Genomic DNA, 14,876 nt, shown 5'->3' with positions numbered 1-14,876 from the left:
CTGGGCACTCATGGGAAACAAGTGGCCTTTGTGGTGAGCCAGTGGACAGAGTGGCCATCAGCGTAGGGGAGGTGGCTGCACACGCAGGCTGTCGGGCTGGGCGGGGCCCTGAGCTGGGAGGCCTACAACAGGCTGCAGTTTTCTTGATGGTGCAGGGGACGGAGTTGCAGGGACTGCTTCTCTCCCTTTTTCGTTGCTGTTAAAGGCAGTGTTTCCTGGTGTTTTTTTATCATGCCTGTATCAAGAGACTTCACTGATTCTTCTGCCTGGCCTAGGCCTAGGCCCAGGCCCAGGAGGTTATGATCCTTGAGGGGTTGTGATCCTTCTTCTTGGCTAGGTTTTCATCCTGTCTCCTTGAGATGCAGACACAGAGGAGAAACGAGACTTTGGAAGATTGAAATATTTCAATTTTGGCAGTTCTTCCTCAGTTATCTTGAGGGAATCTCTCCATCACTCCCCACCAAACACAAACCCCAAACACACATCTCAAAGGAACTTGGTCAGTATTAGGTGACTTGGTTTAATGAGGTTTAGCGCATCAAACTTGAGAGGAAGATGATTTAGTAACAGGGGCTGGAATGGTCCTTACAGATGTCCTCGCCTCAGAATTTCATCTGCTTGAAGCACACCGATGGTGTAAAGGTGGATTTGGGCACAAGCCTGTCGTTTGAGAGTATTTAAAGAGGCTCCAGTGAATGATCTTAGAATGAAAAAGCTACTGGCCCTTTAAAGTCGTTCCAGAAGAATCGGTATTGTTAACTAAAACTGTGTCCAACAGCTTTGCCCATGAGTATTAGTAATACTTTTGACCCACTCATCTGATCCTGTTCATATGGGAATATGGGAATTGTGCTTTCACTGTTGGCATAGGGGCCCTCCACTGCAATTTTTTTTTTTTCTTTTGCATATTCTGTCGTGTCATTTCCCTCTCCACGACCTTGTAGAGCATCTGGAGGGAAACTGCTAACACTGACTGGGGCATCCACGCAGGAGCTGCAGAAGGGGGGAGCTCTCTTCCCGCGTGGACCCAGCCCTGTCATTTGTCTGTGATTGACAGCCAGGGGCAGAGCAAAGAGGCTCTTGCTGCATTTCACCTCCTGGTAATTCAGTGGGCTCTTCCTGCACTTGGTAGTTGCTCTGTTCTCTGGTGCTCCCGAGAGCCCTCCCCACCCGCCTCTCTCATCTTTGATGTTGTTGCCATGGACAAAAACTTGGAAAATGAAAGAACAGGTTGTAGACTCAGAATGTTTGCCCCCAAGGAAAGCGCATGTTTGCACAAAATCCTGTCTGACAGTTTCCATTTAAACTAAGAAGTTGGGGGCCCAGCAGGCCCTTGGAAATATGAAAATTGGCACTTTGTTGGGCTGCATGCTGATGGTAGCTCTGTATCTGAGCTCCATCTGTCACTGGAGATTCGCATTTTTCAGATGAAAATCGCTGGCTGGCCACAGGCGACCTCGCCGCTGCTGTAAGCGTGCGTGCTGCGTGTCGCTTCGGAGCCTGCTTGTCTGCCCCTCAAGGTCTCCTCTTTGTTTTTCTGAAATGTGATGAAATGGAACATGCTTTTAAAAATAGATATTTTCTGGAGATGGCCTGACCGGGATTATTGGCCGTGGCGGTCTTATTTCTGCCCCATGAGTCCCTTATCTCATCTTGGCTGATGGGATGCTGGCAAGGGCTGCTTGCATTTTATTTTTTTTCCTTTTTATTCTTAATTGTGTTTCCAAAGATATCCCTTTTGATCATTTATTTATTTGCGCACAGGCTGAAGAGTCTATAGAGTTCATTAACTGTTAACTTTTTAAGAATTTTTTTTCTGAGTATCAAAGCAGTACTCATTTAAAAAAGAAAAAGCAAGAAAAGATTCCAAAACTATTCCTGGTAGAAAGTGGAGTTCCCTTAAGTGTCTGCTGGAGGCCTGAGGGTGGGGAGGAAGGCAGTGGTCTCATACAGTGGTCCTCCGGAGGGGCAGGGCCACTCGGATCGTACTGGGGCTGCTGAGTGGGTGGGGGACAAGTAGAGGGAACAGGGTTTGGCTTAGAGGCAGCTGAGGGGTAGTTAAAGCAGGGCTCAGAGGTAGCTAGATCTGGTTCCAAGTCTAGCTGAATAATCGAGGGCTAGTTCCTTCATCTTTCTGAGCTTCAGGGTCCTTGTCTGTAAATTGAGACTGATAGCAGTACCTCTTTCCTGGAGTGCTGTGAATTTTAAGTAGGATAGCATATTCATTTGAAGGTCTTCCACGGCTCTCACTGTGGATGATGTCTGTATTGGAAAGGGCTGTACAGATCCTGGCACGGTAGCAGCAACTGGATTAGTGTGGTAGCGCTGCCGTTACAAAGCACCACAGACTGGGGGGCTCAACTGACAGCCATCTATTGTCTTACAGTCCTGGAGGCTAGAAGTCCCTGATCAAGGTGTCGGCAGGGTTGGTTTCTCCTGAGACCTGTCTCTGTCCTTGGTTTGTAGATGGCTGTCTTCTCTCTGTGTCCTCACAGGGTCTCTGTGTGTGTGTGTGCCTGTCTGTGTCCAAATTTGCTCTTCTTAGAAGGATTAGGGCCCACCCTACTGACCTCGTATTAATTTATTAATTACCTCTTTGAAGACCCTTTCTCCAAATACAGTCACATGCTGAGATTCTGCGGGGTTAGGACTTCGACATGTGAATTTTGGAGAGGACACAGTTCAGCCCTTCACAGCAATTATCTCTATTATGCACGGTTCTGTAGTGATGAGGGGCCCTGAAGCTGGCCTTGGCACTGTCTTCAGCTTGCCACGTGACCTGGCTCGGCGCGTCTCCTCTGGACATCTGCAGAACATCAAGGCTGGGCGGTATAGGGGCCCCGTAAGCTCTGAGGAGTCTGGAGTGTAACTGAAAACGGGGATCCAGTACTTACTCTTCAAGCTTTAACTAAGCATGGGCCTTGTGCACGGCAGGTACAGTGATGCCGGCGCCGGGGTTTCCTGTCGACGGGAGGACACTGGGCGTGTGCGCTGTCGGGGCTACCTGCAGATGGCCGGTGCTCCAGGAGCTGGTGCGCTTTGCTTTCGTTTGCTACACTCTGTGGTTAGGGATGTGGATTTTATTTTATTTTTTCTCCTTGCACAAAATAGTGAAATATCTTCTCTTGCTATCAAGATCAACTTTCTCTCCTGAGGAATGCCTGTGTGTGAAAGATAACCCACATCTGTGCATTTGAAATACTTCTCTGATTGTCTCCCGCATTTCCCGGGGCTGACTGGGGACAATTTGAAGACAGTGTGTGACCAGATTTTGCCTGAGATGGGGTGTGAGGGGGAGCTCTTCTTTCTGCATTTGAGGAAAGAGTGGCCATGGGCCCGTTTTCTGAGCGGTGGAGTAGACGACTGGTTATGTGCTCAAGCTTAAGGTAAGTGTGGGCCCTGGATTTGCTGAAAGAATAGGTGTGAAACTGGAACATGGCAGACGGCTTTGTTGCGGGGGCTTTAGTGAGAAGGATGCTGACGATGTTTCATCTTTATTTGGTGGGGTAGGGTGGCTGGGAAAAGGAACACTCACTGCTTGAGTGTGTTGGTGCAGTGGGTCTGTTGCCCAAGGCCCTCCCTCCTGCTCTGGGTGTGACAGCATTTGATACCTGAGTGGATTTCTGCAGGCGAGTGTGTGCAGCTGTCCCTTCTGTAAAACACCGTAAAAGGTGCCTGTGGTTTCAGGAATGGACTCTTTTTCACCAGCTTCTGAAGGTCACCTTTTCAAAATCCACAAAAGCCTTGTGTAAATAAGGTTGAACCCTTCTGGTGACGTCACCTTATCCAAGAGGAAGGGTGCATAAAAGTGTCCCAGGGCTCTTCTTGGATGGGAAAATCATCTGCTTGGGGCTGGGCCTCTGAGAGCCTCCCTGAAGGGCCAAACTCTTCTTTACACTCTCTTTCTCAGGGCCTCAGAAAAAGAATAGATGGGAAGAGATCATTGTCCTTTTACTTTTCGTGAGGGCCCTTCCGGTCCTGCCTGTTTAAAGAATGTTAGAGAAACCGGTTGGGTTTTAGAGTTAGTTCTGATCAGTAATCAGTTACAGTAAGCTTGCCAAGGGCTGGGCGCCGTGAAATAGTGCTTCTGTCTGTGGGCTGGCCCTCAGGGGCCACCCAGACCGGGAGCGATGCATGCCTCCTCGTCTTGCCCTCAGCACACATCACTAGTCCATCCTGGGCTCCCTTCCTAGTGAGCACAGGTGTGGCCTCACAGTCCTTAAACACAGCAGGCAGTTGTCACTAGACATAGCAGTCCATTCATGTTGAACCTCTTTCCTTTCCTGGTCTAATCCAAGCCCTGCAATTCTGGTGGGGAAACCACAGCCAATCAGTGGCCTTACTTAATTAGCAGAGCATCACTGACCTTTGCCTTCTGTGTCCTGTTACAGCATTTGGTGTGCAAATCAAATGTGTCTTTGCCTTCTGTGTCCTATTGCAGCATTTGGTGTGGTAGAACATCCCCTCTGACCACTCTCTACCCCATTGCCTTCTAGAAGACTTAATTCTCTTATTCCTCCTGTCTCCCTGAGTGGGCTTTGTGTGTCTCGTCCTGAAATTCGTATTCCTTCTCCTGTCCTCACAGGTCGCACGTCCTAGGATTTTGTCCTGTATATGCTTAGAGCAATACTTACTGCATGGGTGCTATTCAGGAAGTCCCAGATCTGGCCCTCCCCTTCCCCTCACCTTTTTCTTACCCAAGGGCTTCACATTGCCAGTGAGCCGCTCTGGGCTTGTCACTCACGTCCTCCAGGCTCTGTGGGGTGACTCCCAAGTGGACTGGGTTAGCCTGAACCTTGCTCCCTAGCTCCAGACTCCAGTTTCCGACCGTCAGAAGGCCACCTGCCCAGAGATTTCCTTTAGCACCTTCAGCCTGAGCCTCAGCAGTGTCTCCTCATTTCTCTTCACCAGTCTTCTTCAGTTCTGCACCTCCGTTAACTGCAGTACCTTCCCGCACACCCCAAGCCAGCACCACTGGTTCAGGGGAGCCCTTTTGGGAGCATCCCAGCTGTTTTCTTTACTTCCAGGTCTTCCCACTTTCCACCTTTCCTGTTCACATGCTGGAGACAGTTTCCTGAAGCTCAGCTCATGCCTGCTCTCTTACTCCTGTGCTCAAAAATCCCAGGCATTTTTGAGGCCCAGGGCTGAGGAGCTGGGGCTTTACTTGATCAAAGTCCTTGTAGGATTGTGTGAAGCTCGGTGAGGTTTGGATCACTCTGAAGTCCCAAAGATTTTGGATTACTTTAATGGTGAGAGGGAGGGAGATAAAGCCCTTGCCTCTCTCCCTGCCCCGCCACTGTTGGTTTTTTTTTTTCCTCCCAATTTTTTTTTTGTGGTAAAATAAACATAAAATTTACCATCTTAACCTTTTTTTTTTGTTCCTGCCACGTGGCTTGTGGGATCTCAGTTCCCTGACCAGGGATTGAACCCGGGACCTGGCAGTGAAAGAGCTGAGTCCTAACCACTGGACTGCCAGGGAAGTCCCCATCTTAACCATTTTGAGTATACAGTTCAGTGGTTTTAAAAACATTCATAGTTTGCTACCATCACCACCATCCATCTCCAGAACTCTTTTCATCTTGCAAAACTATACCCATTAAATGGTAACTATACCCATTAAATGGAAACTATACCCATTAAATGGTAACTCCCCATCTCCCCCTCCCCACCCCAGCTTCTGGCAACCACTTTTCTACTTTCTCTCTCTAGGATTTTAGTCTGCTGTAAGTACTTCATGTAAATGGAATCAAACAGTTTTTGTGTCTCTGTGACTGGCTTATTTCACGTAACATAAGGTCTTCAAAATTTTCTGGCTTTTTGACAGTAGCCATCCTGAGTGGTATGAGGTAGCATCTTATTGTGGTTTTTTTTTTAAAAAAATTTATTTATTTTATTTTTGGCTGCATTGGGTCTTCATTGCTGTGCGTGGGCTTTCTCTACTTGCGGAGAGCAGGGGGCTACTTTTTGTTGCGGTGCACAGGCTTCTCATTGCAGTGGCTTCTCTTGTGGTGGAGCACGGGCTCAGTAGTTGTGGCACACGGGCTCAGTAGTTGTGGCTCACGGGCTCTAGAGCACAGGCTCAGTAGTCGTGGCACAAGGGCTTAGTTGCTCCGCGGCATGTGGGATCTTCCCGGACCAGGGCTCGAACCCATGTCCCCTGCATTGGCAGGTGGATTCTTAACCACTGTGCCACCAAGGAAGCCCCTTATTGTGGTTTTGATTTGTATTTCCCTAATGACTACTGATACTGAGCATCTTTTCAGGTGCTTATTGGCTCTTTGTATATCTTCTCTGGAGAAGTCTCTCAAGTCATGCCTATTTGTGAATCTTTTTTTTTTTCATTGTTGAGTTTTAGGAGTTCTCTATACTGATGTTAATTTCTTATCAGATATGCGATTTGCAAATATTTTCTCTGATTCTGTGGGTTGCCTTTTTACTCTGTTGACAGTGTCTTTCCATTCACAAATTTAACAATTTTCATGAAGTCCAGTATGTCTGTTTTTTCTTTGGTTGCTGTGTCTCTGGTGTCCTATCCAAGAAATCATTGCCAAATTCAATGTCTTGAAGCTTTGCCCTGTATTTTCCTCTAAGAGTTCTGTAGTTTTATTTTTTTAATTCATTCATTCATTTTGGGCTGCGTTGGGTCTTCGTTGCTGCGCGCGGGCTTTCTCTAGTTGCGGCGCACGGGGGCTACTCTTCATTGCGGTGCACGGGCTTCTCATTGCGGTGGCTTCTCTTGTTGCGAAGCACAGGCTCTAGGTGCGCAGGCTTCAGTAGTTGTGGCTCGCAGGCTCTAGAGAACAGGCTCGGTAGCTGTGGCGCACGGGCTTAGTTGCTCCGAGGCATGTGGGATCTTCCCGGACCAAGGATCGAACCCGTGTCCCCTGCATTGGCAGGCGGATTCTTAACCACTGCACCACCAGGGAAGTCCAGTTCTGTAGTTTTAGCTTTTATGTTTAAGACTTTGATTCCTTTTGAGTTAATTTTTGTATGTGGTGTTAGATGAGTGTCCAAATTCATCCTTTTGCATGTGGATATCTGGTTTACCCAGCATAATTTCTTGAAAAGACTGTTCTTTCCTCATTGGATAGTCTTAGCACCTGTCAAAAATTATTTGGCCATTATGCAAAGGTTTGTTTCTGGGCTCTCTGTTCTGTTCCATTGGTCTATATGTCTGCCTTTAAGCCAGTACCACACTATTTTGATTACTGCAGCTTTGTCAGCAATCAGGAAGTATGAGTCCTCCAGCTTTATTCTTCTTTTCCAAGATTGTTTTGGCTATTTGGAGTTCCTTAGTTTGTGGCCAGACGAGGGAGAGCCCAGGCCCATCCAGTTTCTGATCCCATGCCCTTTCACTGTACAGTCACTTTGTACCTCCCACCCTTGGCAGGGGTCTTAGAAGGTTTAAACTCAGCACGGATATTGGGGCGGGGGAGGTAAGCGGTTCTCTGTGACCTCAGAGTCCTGGGGACACAGACTGAGTTGCCTTGGTGGTGAGTAATAGTCAAGACACCACACAGACCATGTAAGGGGGCGGTGCTGCTGCTGTTGAGGGAAGAGGGGGCAGAACAGCAGCTCATTGCTGATGAAGACAAGACCTCTCCTTTGCAGTGGCCCTCTTTGGCCTTTGTGGACTGAATGTCCCCGACCTCTCCAGCCTGGGGTGTCACGTCCTCGCCTACTTTCCGGACTGACCCTGGGGCCTTTGCACTTGCTGTTTTTCTTCTCCAGCACTTTGCTTCCTCCAGACTCCTTCAGGTCTCTGTTCAGATGTGGCCTACCAGAGAGACCTCCCCTGGCCCTGGTAGCACAGTAGCCACCTCTCCACCCCGCCCCACTCAGCCTGCATTTTACTTGGCTGTATTGTTCTTCACAGCACTTACTAGCTGATGCATTTTGCATTTGTGTATTGGTTTATTTCTCTCCCACCTGCACTCCTGTGAGCTCCATGAGGGCAGGGACTCTGTCTTGTTCTCCGCTGCATTCCTGGTTTGTTCACTAAGCATTTGGTGGAGGAATGGGCTTTGTGTTCCCAAGGCAGACATGCCTACCAAGGGGTGGTGTCTTGTGCAGAGCACTGTCAACTTTGTCTTTCTTGAAGGGCTGACCCATGCCCATGTTATGTGCAGGTGGCGGTGAGGGTCATGGGGTCGGGGCATGGCCTGGTGTTATCCCAGCACACAGTCAGCACTCTGGCTTGTTCTGTTTGAATCAGAGGACAAAGGGCCCGGAAGAGAGGTGGGCTGGCTTGGAATTGGCTGTGGCCAAGCAGAATGGTGGAAGCGGAGGGGAGGCCTCCTTATCCTGAGCAGAAGAAAACAAAGGCATAGCAAGGCTGGATTCAGATATTGGGCAGGGACACTCATGGTTGAGGGTCAGATAACAAGAACGAGAGCTAGCGTTTATGGAGCGCCTGCCTGTGTGCCTGGCTCCGTCCTCATTCAGTCCTCATAGCCCATCATTCTTCCTGTTTCATAAACCAGGAAATGAGGCGCAGAAAGTGGAAGCAACTTGCTCAAGGTCATGCAGCTGTTGGTGGCAGGCCTGAGCCCAGGTAGTGTGGCCCAGAGCCCGCACTGGTACCAACACCTGTGATGGTGGAGGGCAGCACATGCTGCTTGGCCACAGTCCGTGCAGGAGGAGGTAGCCTTTTCTCCCTTTACTGAGTCACGGAGAGGGAGTCCAGATGGAGAGCAGTAGGGAGCCAGTCTGTCGTGACTCCTGGTGCACACACGCCCACCGGGGGATGTCTGGCTGCAGGATTAATGGAAGCTTGGCTGCCTGTGCTGCTCTGTTTCCTGTCCCATCTCGGTGTGTCCTCTTTGCTGCTCTGCTAGCGTCATGAGCTCTCGTGAGGGTAGCAGGGCAGTGACACTGCGGCCGGTCCCTCCTGCACTGTCATCTGTTTTGGGGCTGCCGGTCAGGTGTGGCCGTGTTCATTGATGATGAACATGCCCCCCTACATCATTGCATTTTAGTAGGAGACTCTTGAAGTCTGTCCCAGTTTCCTTCCCACCCTCTAGGGCCTAAATGACGGCCGCCCAGCCTCCCTCACGTGGAGCCCTACAGACCCTGCTTTGGGCCACCTCCTGGGCCTTCTAGGTCAGGTGACAACTTTCCCCCAGGCTGGCCAGGAGGCATCAGCCTCCCTGTGCATGTCAGGGGGAGGATGCTTTCCCACCCTGAGGTGGGCGTGTCAGCTGCTTGAAGCAGGACTTTCTTGATTGATGCGGCAGGCTTCGTGGCTGCTCCGTTCCAGGGCCACGGAATTTCACCCCCTGCTTCCTGAAGTATCGGGGGGCTTGTCAGCCTCCAACTGTGAGACTCAGTGTCCACAGTCTGGGGCCATGTTGTTAAAGGGGAGGAAGCTGGGGCCCTAGGGAGGAGCATGGCTGCACTGAACTGTGGTTCTGCAAGAGGGCTTCCCAGCAGCCAAAGGAGCCACCCTCCCAGCACCTCCAGAGATCCGCAGGAACCGGGGAGGTGAGCTCAGCGCATAGCACTTTTCACCCTCTTGCCTCCTCATGCCTGTGGCTCACGGAGTCGAGTGCCTCTGTACCCAGCACGGTCATGGGCTTTGGGGTGGGCAGGAAGTAGCGGCATGTGTCAGGGCCATAAAGCCATGGCTCACCCCTCTTTCCTTCTTCCCACTTTTAGTCCCCAAGCCCCACTCAGCTCACAGTGTCCGTTGAGTGTCTCGGTGTGGGGAGGAGAACAGGGAGGGGAAAAGCCTACGCTGGGAGCTCCAGGTTGGGAGGCCCTGGGTAGGGGTGGCCCTGCTCTAATACTTCTCACTTGCACAGGTGGATGGGTTCTGCCTACATCTCCTCCAGGCTGATCTGGCTTCTTGGTGCTTGTCCAAGTCCACCGTCCTCCAGGGCCAGCTCCAGGCCCCTTCCTCCGTGAAGTACCCCCGCACTGCTAGACCTTTAGAGCTGGGCGGCAGTGTCGTGCATAGGGGTCAGGAGCACAGGCTTTGGGCTAGACTGCCTGGGTTTGTATCCTGTTCGCCCCCTTAGTGGCTCTACCATGACCTTAAGCAAGTTACTTAATTTTTCTAACCCTTAGTTTCCTCCTCTGCACAACCAGCATAATGACAACCTCAGGGTTGGTGTGGGAATTAACTGAGACAACATATGCAGAGTCAAGTACATGCTGGCACTTAGTAGGGCTCAGTGCCTATTAGCTGCTGCTATTATTATTTCTGGTATTGTTGTTGTTAGTGCCACACGGTCTAGCAGTTTGTCATCGTGGACTAGGCAGCCTCATCACTCTGGTGGACAGCTTTCTGAAAGACAGCTTTCAATTTGGGTAACCAAAGGATTGAGTCAGGACGGCAGGGTTGGAAGGTCTGGTTTGACTGTAGAAGCAGCAGCTAACACTTTGAGCACTGGCGTGCCAGGTGCTGTGTCAAGCCCTTTTCGTATTAACTCAGTTGATCCTCCGTGGGGTTAGTACTCCTATTATCCCATTTTGCAGATAAGCACATGGAGGCAGGGAGAGGCTGAGTGACTTATCCGAGGGTACGCAGCTGCTAAGTGGCAGAGTTGAGTGTTGAACCCAGGCAGGCTGGCAACCTGTTAGTATTCTAGTCACTGCTGCCTCGATTTGCAGACGAGGGCCGCAGGCTCAGAGAGGGGAAGGGACTTCCACAGAGTCTCACAGCAGGTGAGTAGCCTCCTGAGCCCCTGGCTTGTCTTCTTTCTACAGCTCGCAGGGCTCAGCCATGTGCCAGGACCCCGATGGACACGTGTGGGTACTAAAGTGACTGGGCACCCTCAGTCGTCCGAGGGTGGTCAGCTCTGAGCTGGAGGATGGTTCCGGGGTGGGACAGGTGGCCTGGTGGTGACTGCCCCGCCCCCCCCCGCCCCCACCGCCCAGGCAGCACCTCCCCGCCCTGTCGCACAGCCCCCGGGGAAGAGCGGCTTGCTTCTCCCTCCTTCCCTGGTGCTCGCGGGAGGTGCATGTCCTCCCAGCGCCCAGAGCTGTCTCAGGGCAGCGCCCCGGGCTGGAGCACAGAGAGGACTCTGCGTGCTGGCTGGAGGCTGGAACAAGCCCCTTAAGCGTCTCGGTTTCATGGGGAGGAAGTGTGAGTCACTGGGGCCTTTACAAGCCCCAGGTGAATGGAGGGGTGTGTTAGGGGCCCCTGCAGCCACGGGATGGGGCCTTGGAGGGCTGGGCGTTCTGTTATCGCTTGGGTGATTTTACTGGAAGTTCTTTGAAGTGGTCTCCATGACCCAGTGGGGCTGAGTCACCGAGTAAACACAATTAGCAGGGGGCGGCCTTTTGGGAACAACGCAGACAATGCTTGTGGCCCAGGCCAGTCCCAGAGAGTCTGCCAGCTCTCTCCCAGGGCTTCTGCCGTGGCTTCCATGTACATGCCACCTGCTGGCTCAGGTCAGCCTTGGTACCTTGCTTTCAGTCCCCGCTGTGGGCTTGTTGGAAATGCAGAGTCTCAGGCCCCACCCTAATCTGCCCGCTCAGAACCTGCACCTTGACCGGGGGCTCAGGTTATTGCTATGGTAGAGAACCCCCTGTATCATCACTCTGCTTCACATGGCCATGAAAACCTGGGCTCCTGCTCTGCTCTCTTTTTCTTTTCTTTTCTTTTCTTTTCTTTTTTTAAAAAATATTTATTTATTTAGCTGCGCTGGGTCTTAGGTGCAGCGTGTGGGATCTTTTTGTTGAGGCATGCGGGACCTGGTTCCCTGACCAGGGCTCGAACCCGGGCCCCCTGCATCAGGAGCGTGGAGTCTTACCCACTGGACCACCAGGGAGGTCACTCTGCTCTCCTTTTCTGGAAACGTTTCCCAATCACATGACTTTCTCCGGGTCCTCTCTGGACCTCTGCACAGGCTTGTCTGAGTTTGTGGTGACGGTCCTGAGTGGCAGTGCCCTGCTGCCCTGTGGGGCTCGGGGGGAAGGCAGTGGGGGCAGAGGAGGCCGGCCCTCGTTCACCCAGGCCTCTGTGTGTGTGATGTGCAGGGTGTGCCTTAGGGCCCGGGTCGGGGTGCCGGTGCCTGCAGGGGAGCTCCCACATGGTCAAGGGTGAGGGGCTGTGCGGGGCAGGAGGGCGTGCGCGGTGAGATGGGACCTCTGTCAGGCTCCAGATTGGACTGTGAAATCCCAGGGGTAGATGACGACCGTTCCACCTCTCAGAAGCCATCGCTTTGAAAGGATACTGCGTGACTTCGGAGGAAAGCGACTCCTTTTGCCTTTTCCCGACAGTCCTGACCACACAGGCTTTTTAAGACAACAGTAGCTGCAGAGACAGAGCATAACCAAGACAGCGGCGTCTTCGGGCCTTTTTCCCCCGAATGACGTCTAAGGCCCTGGGAACATCGTAGAAACTGGGCCTTGTCCAATTTTAACCGTTCCCTGGCACCGCCCCCGCCCCCCCCAACCCAGCTCCCAGGAGCCCTGCCAGCCGACTCGGGGGGGGCGATGTCCAGAGATGCCGATAGAGATGTCACACCGCCCCCGGGTCAGGCCCCAGAGCCCTGTCAGGATGTAGGGGACAGGGAAGAGGAACAGAGCGCGTTGGTTGGCCAGTTGACTCCTCCCAGCCAGGGGGGAGGGGGGAGGAGAGAGAGAAGGGTGTCTGCCAAGTTTAATTAACAGTGGAAACTTGCCACGGGGGGAGGAGAGAGATGATTTGAAGGGGAGGGGCGGTTTACTGGAAGATGGGGCGCTGCTGATGCCAGTAGTGAGAAGGAGGCGAGGCGTTGTGCAGGGAGCATCCGCCAGAGTGCTGGCTGTGGTGTCGCAAGCAGGGCTGGGCTGAGCTCACATCTCAGAGGTGTGAGTGGGACAGTGTATTTGTGCCCGCTTTTCTGAGCAGGCGTCTTTCAAAAACAATCCACCAACACACCAGCCGGCTAGGCTTCCTTGCCCTCACATAACAGCAACGAAAATTATTAGAAAATGGCAGTTGAGTTTAGAAGCATAGGCATTGTGTTACATTCTTGTTTTTGGGAGATGCCGATGGATTGGCTGAATTGCATGGATCTTTATGCAGTGCTTAATGTTCATGATATGGGAAGAGTAGATGCTTGGAGAAGTTTCTGGTGCTCATTGTTGAGACCAAAACGCAGAGATGTGGAAGGGGCAGCAAGATGAGTAGCGTGGATCGAACTTAAATACAGGCGATAATCTCACGGAACACTGCTTACTTATTTTTTAGTAGGATCAAGGGCTTTCAGGGCTGTACGGGGTTTTCTGGTTCCGTCTCCTTTCAGATGATGTGCAGGTGCCACCTCTGATGTCTCTGCCAGGTGTGCGTGGAGTGAATGCATGTGTCGTGGGAGCCCCCCCCCCCGCCCCCGCCACCTAGGTCTTCTCAGACCAAGGCAGCACTGACCGTTAGGCCCCCTTCCTGACCTGCACCCACCAGCTGTGTCAGAGCTGCTGCCGTAGGCCAGTCGAACAAGTTGCATTCCTTCGGACAGTCCTGCCCACTCGCTGAGCCTTCGTCTACCGTCCACGCCAGACACCCAGAGGTTCTTAAGAGGTTCTTGGAAAATGTGATAATGAGACCACTGGCCGTTCCTGGCCACTGTCCCACTTCTTGCCATTACCAAAGTCCCTTTTTCTGGTTTTCCTTTTTTTCCTCTCTCCTTTCATCTCTCTGCCTCTCTGGTGGGTACACCAGCTAGCTCCTCTGCATGCTGACTCTTATGCCAGGGCTGTCTGTTTCCCTGACCTCTATGTGGTCTTCATCTTTCCCCCCACACCTTCCCCTTCCCTTCGGGGTCTCCCCTGTCCCCTGGTGCACTGCTCCCTCACCCCGTCCATGAGTTTCCCTCCTCCTCTCCCCTGCTTACCCCATCTCTTTATCTCTTTTCTTTTTTTCTTTCCTTCTGAGGGTGTGCACGTGTAGGGTAGCTAGTCAAGAGTTGAGATCGGAGAGAACCCCTTAAATTTGACCCCACATTTCTGGTCCTGGAGCCCAAGGTCTCATTAGTTCTCGGCTGCTTTCTGACACCGAAGCCCTAAGCCTCATTCAAAGGCTTTATTGCAAAAATCTCATCTCTGGCTCACTCGCTCTGCCCAGTACACACACACCTTCATTGTACAGTTCTTTCGGTTCTAAGAGCAAAACATTGCCTTCTTCCCATTGTCTTGTTTTATTTGACCCACCATCTCTGCATGTTGTGCTTTTCTCGACTCCCATTCAGCCTCTGGGTTGGGGTTCGCCTGTGCTCTTAACTTTTGTGTCATCTGTAGTCTTGATAAGCAAAGCACAGCTTTGTTTCCATTAATCATGGAAGATGTAATCTCTGAAATGGGACAGGGGAAAGGACCTTGTGAGCCATCTGGTTGAACCCCTTCATGCTACAGACTGAGAAACAGAGATCCAGAAAACTGAGGCCACTGGCCAGCTACGTGCACGTGGACGAGAACCGCACTCAGAGCTGGGTTTCTTGACCCAGAGGTTTTTCCTGATGCCGGGCAGGTAACATCCTGGCTTTGAAGATATTTGGATGCAAACCAAACCGTGGTGGTTGTGTGGCTGCCACCAGGAGTTAATAACAAGTGTCAACACCTCCCCCCCACCAAAACAAAACAAAACAAAACGTGGGGCTTCCCTGGTGGCGCAGTGGTTAAGAATCCTCCTGCCAATGCAGGGAACACGGGTTCGAGCCCTGGTCCGGGAAGATCCCACATGCCACGGAGCAACAAAGCCTGTGCGCCACAACTACTGAGCCCGCATGCCACAACTACTGGAGCCCACGCGCCTAGAGCCCGTGCTCTGCAACAAGAGAAGCCACCGCAATGAGACGCCCACACACCACAACAAAGAGTAGCCCCCACTCGCTGCAACTAGAGAAAGCCTGCGCACAGCAACGAAGACCCAATGCAGCCAAAAATAAATA

General features: G+C 51.8%; 1 protein-coding gene across 1 annotated transcript in view; it reads left to right on the top strand.

Moving 5' to 3' along the window:
* Positions 1–14,876, top strand: part of DLG5 (discs large MAGUK scaffold protein 5) — a 114,564-nt gene that overhangs the window by 36,881 nt on the left and 62,807 nt on the right. The gene's annotated exons all lie outside the window — the stretch shown is intronic.

Source organism: Physeter macrocephalus, chromosome 20 (genome assembly GCF_002837175.3).
Source record: "Physeter macrocephalus isolate SW-GA chromosome 20, ASM283717v5, whole genome shotgun sequence".
Taxonomy (NCBI): Eukaryota; Metazoa; Chordata; class Mammalia; order Artiodactyla; family Physeteridae; genus Physeter; species Physeter macrocephalus.
The sequence above is the reverse complement of the archived record's forward strand: the minus strand, read 5'-3'. Positions and strand labels throughout refer to the sequence as shown.